We start from the raw sequence: 5,207 nt of genomic DNA, 5'->3' as shown, positions 1-5,207 counted from the left end.
TGTGCGAGAGGCAACTGATCAATGCCTCGTTGATATTTCTCTCCCTTCTTTGCCCTCTCTCTAAAAATGAATAAATAGCCCTGGCCCATGTGACTCAGTGGATTGAGTGCTGGCCTGGGAACCAAAAGGTCACTGGTTCAATTCCTAGTCAGGGCACATGCCTGGGTTGCAGGCCAGGTCCCCAGTAGGGGGCACACAAGAGGCAACCACACATTGATGTTTCTCTCCCTCTCTTTCTCCTTTCTTTTCCCTCTCTCTAAAAATAAACAAATTCTTTAAAGAAAATCTTTTAAAAATAGAATAAAAATATTATCTTTTCTTTCAATTTACATGTATCATTTATGAAATGGCCACAAAGTTGTGAGAACATAAATATATATTAAGGTATTTGCACTTGACAAGTTAATAAATGGAACCCTTGGGTATTTCTTTTGTTCTGAGTTGTTATGAAAATATTACTGGGACACTAGGAGCACAACAGATTAAATTTTATAAAAATACCCTTTTTCCTGTTGTACCTGATTCTTCTGGAAAAAAGGTCTGGGTGTGACAAATGGTAGATTTATAGTTACTGGAATGGGACACAGTGAAGGAAGAATAATGACTTAGGGAGAGATCACTTCAGTCCCGTGGGGGGGGGCGGCGGGCAGGAAAAAGCAAAGGAAATTAATGATCTTGGTCTGTCAGAACTGCCCAGAAGCTTCTGGTTCTCTCCAGTTGTTGCAAGCCCTTTAAACTGAATTGACTGCTGAGTTGGCCTTCCCCTGCCGGGTGGCGCTGGTGTTGATTTGACCACCATTCTCTTTAATCTCAACTAGGAGACAACTGGAGACAGCTGGGTCAGTCCCAGCTCCTCCCCCCGTCCTCACAGAACACCTGCCAGCACTTCCGGATCTCTCCACCACTTCCCCAGCCGTTTGTTGCTCAGTCATTCCACTCTGTGATGGATGCGTCCTTGAATGAGCTGTCTCCCTCCCTACATCATTTCTCCTGCCCTCACTCCTGTTCTCTGGGATCACACTCCCCAATAAAACCCTGGCACGATGAAACCTTAGTGTCAGGCTCTGCTTTCTGAGAAGTCTAGGCTACACCACCGCCTATTAGACCCTATTATTATTACTTTATTCAGTCAACTGCTTTACCTATGATTTCTGTTTTTCATCTCAGACTTTCCTCCTGGAGTCATTTTTCTTCATTTTTGTGTTTTGACTGGATTTCCTGATTCTACAGTATTGTATCTTTCATCAATTCTGAAACATTCTCAGCCATTAACTCTTTAAGTATTGTCTCCTTGCCAAACTCTGTTGGATCTTCCATCATAACTGTGCTCTCCATGTCTCTCAGTCACTTTCCTATCTCTTTGTGCCACATTCTGGGTAATTACTTCACATTTGTCTTCTAATTCATGTCTGCTTTAAGCCACATGTATTCTCTTGTAAAAGTTTTCCTTTCAATATTTAATTTCAGTTTTTATACTGCTCATTTTTAGAACTCTGTCTTTTTCAATCTGCCTAGTAAATTGATAGCCTTTGTTCTTTATTCATGGTTTAATTGCCACTTTTATTTCTTAAAATATGTTAAAAATGTGTTTATACTCTGTGTCCATTGACTCTTTTCTGAAATCTTTGTGGGTCTGGTCCTATTCAATGTAGTGTCTGTTTATTTCTTACTGTGAGTTTTAAAAATAGATTTATTAAGCTATATTTTACATATCATAAAACTTACTGTATTCAAGTGTACAATTCAATAATTTGGGGCAAATTTAATGAGTGGTACAGACATCACCGTAAACTAGTTTTAAAACATTTTCATCCCCCTAATAAGATCCCTTAGGCCCATTAACAGGTCCTCTTCATTCCCACTCCCAGCCCCAGGCAACCACTATTCTTCATTCTGTCTCTGTTTATTTGTCTCTTTCAGGCTTTTCATATAAATGGAATCATGCAACATATGGTCCCTTGTGTATGGCCTCATTCTATGGCATGGCATAGTAGTCTGTTCCTTTTTATTGCTGAATCTGTCCATTGCATGGATATACCACATTTTGTTATCCATGTACCAGTCGATGGACATTTAGGTTGTTTTTGGGCGTTGACTCCAATCCATAATGCTGATGTGAACACTTGATGCAAATTTTGTGGTAATGCATGTTTTCATTTCTCTTAAGTAAGCATCACGAAGTGGAAATTTTTATTCCTACAATAATTTTTGGCTTAACTTTTTGAGAAACTGACGAATGTTTCCCAAAGTGGTTGCACCATTTTACATTCCCAGAAGCCATGTATTAGCATTCTGGATTTTGCCACATCTGTTTCATATCAGTCTCAGCCTGTCTTGTGGCTAGTCCCCACAGACAGTTCCCTGTTCAGAGCCAAAAGTTGTAGTTGGCCCCGCCCTTGTGGTTCCTGCTGCAATGGCAAGATGCACCTCAGCAACAACCACCAGGGCACTTAGAAAGGCAGAAATTATGACTCACAAGTCCTGGGGAGCAGGGGAAGGGAGCAAGAATCCAGGGCTCTGCCTTTATTACCATAGAGGGTGGGTGGCCTAGGGTTTCACAGGTTTGCTCTTTATTGGCAAATTTAAAACATAAGAGTAGGAATTAGGGTTCAGGAAGGGAAATGCTGGGGCATTCAAGAGATCAGTTAACTTAAAAAAATTGATCAGTTATCTAGGTTGTCCAGGGATTTCTAAAAGGAGGACTTCATAGGTGGGACTTCATAGGACTTCATAGTTTTTTATCTAGTTGTGTAGTTGACAATATGTTTATTCAAGATGGATCTCTTTGAACTGTGTGGCTCTACAATCAAAAGTTTAATTTCAGACTTTTGGCCAAGGTGGAGATGTAGGTAGACACACTGCGCCTCCTTGCACAACTGAAAGAAGGACAATTAACAATTAAAAAAAAAAATCAGAAGTGACAGAAAATTGAACTGTATGGAAGTCCCGCAACCAAGGATTTAAAGAAGACACACTCATCTAGACCGGTAGGAGGGACGGAGACAGGTGAGCGAGGAGGACTCCCTCAAGGCGGTGGCTGGAGGACCCAGCGCCAGATTGTAGAGCTGGATGTGCAAGGCTGCAGCTGGCTGACACAGCTACGGCAGCTGGTGGAGCAGGCAGTCTTACATTCTCCCGTAGATAAACTGGGAGGAACAACTGGGGAGCAAGACAGACCGCACAACCCGGGACCTCAGTGAGGGGAAATAGAGCCTCAAACCTCTGATTGAAAACACCTGTGTGGGACTTCTGGACAAGATGGAGGTGTAGGTGGAAACACTGTGCCTCCTTGCACAACCAAATTTAAAGACAAAAAAGTTTTAGTAACAAAAACGCAACCAAAACATAGAAAATTGAACTGTACGGAAGTCGACAACAACGAACTATTCAGCCAGACGGGTAAGAGGGGCAGAGTCAGCAGCTGGCAGAGCAGGGTCATGCAGGAAAGATCCGCTGACTGACCCAGGAGTGCAGGCGGCAGTGGGCGGATCCCAGGTGTGGGGTGGCAACGGGTGGACCCAGTGAGGGTGCGAGGCGCTGGCTGACCTTGGCCATGCATTCACTCTCAGATAAACCAGGCAAAGGACCGAGCAGTGAGACCAAAGCTTTTGGGGTCGAGGTGCCAGGAGAAGCTCCCAGGCTCACAAAGAGTTTGTTGGAGAGACCCACAGGGTCCTGGAGGGTACACAGGCCCAAACACCCAGTAGCCAGCACCGGGGGGGGGGGCCCAGTTTGCTGGCAGAAAGCAGCAGAGGGGACAGAAATTGGAGAGAGAGAAGAATAAATGCCATGGCTCCTCTCTGACCCCACCCCCACATACAGCATCACAACCCAGCAACTGGGTCGCCCCACCCTGGTGAACACCTAAGGCTCTGCCCCTCATATGTAACAGGCCCAAACAGACCAAAACAAATGGCTCAAGCAGAAGAACAGCTCAAAACCCCAGAGCCAATGCTTCTAAGCGACCAAGAGATAGCCAACCTATCAGGTGCACAGTTCAAAACACTGGTGATCAGGATGCTCACAGAACTGGTTGATTTTAGTCACAAATTAGAGGAACAAATGAAGGCTAAACTAATTAAAATGAAGGAAAATGCACAGGAAACCAATAGTGATGGAAAGGAAACTAGGACTCAAATCAATGGAGTGGACCAGAAGGAAGAAAAAAATGACCAAACAGAAAAGGATGAAGAAACAAGAATTTAAAAAAATGAGGAGAGGCTTAGGAACCTCCAGGACATCACTAAATGTTCCAACATCCAAATTGTAGGGGTACCAGAAGGAGAAGAGCAAGAGCAACAAGTGGAACACTTATTTGAACAAATAATAAAGGAGAATTTCCCCAATCTGGCAAAGGAAATAGACTTTCAGGAAATCCGGGAAGTTCAGAGAGTCCCAAAGAAGGTGAACCCAAGAAGGAACACACCAAGGCACATCATCATTACATTAGCCAAGATTAAAATGAAGGAGAGAATCCTAGAAGCAGCAAGAGATAAGGGGACAGTCACCTACAAAGGAGTTCCCATCAGTCTGTCAGCTGATTTCTCAAAAGAGACCTTCCAGGCAAGAAGGGGCTGGAAAGAAGTATTCCAAGTCATGAAAGGCAAGGACCTACAACCAAGATTGCTCTATCTAGCAAAACTTTCATTTAGAATGGAAGGACAGATAAAGTGCTTCTCAGATAAGATCAAATTCAAGGAGTTCATCATCACCAAGCCCTTATTCTATGAAATGTTAAAGGGACTTATCTAAGAAAAAGAAGATAAAAAAGATGAGAACAGTGAAAGGACAGCAAACTCACAGTCATTAACAACCACGCCTAAAACGAAAGCAAACTAAAAGGACAGCTAGATCATGAGCAGAACCATATAAATGAAGATCACATGGAGGGTTAGCAACAGGGGAGTGGGAGGAGGAGAAGGGGGGAGAAGGCACAGAGAATAAGTAGCATAGACAGTAGGTAGAAAAAGACAAGAGGAAGACAAGAATAAATAAAGTGCTTCTCAGATAAGGGCAAGTTCAAGGAGTTCATCATCACCAAGCCCTTATTATATGAAATGTTAAAGGAATTTATCTAAGAAAAAGAAGATAAAAAAATATGAACAGTAAAATGGCAGCAAACTCACAATTATTAACAACCGCACCTAAAACAAAAACCAAAGTAAACTAAGCAAACAACTAGAACAGGAACAGAATCACAGAAATGG

Source organism: Artibeus jamaicensis, unplaced genomic scaffold, assembly GCF_021234435.1.
Source record: "Artibeus jamaicensis isolate MK-2021 breed Jamaican fruit bat unplaced genomic scaffold, CSHL_Jam_final contig_477, whole genome shotgun sequence".
In the NCBI taxonomy this organism is placed as follows: Eukaryota; Metazoa; Chordata; class Mammalia; order Chiroptera; family Phyllostomidae; genus Artibeus; species Artibeus jamaicensis.
This window is presented reverse-complemented; position numbering follows the sequence as displayed.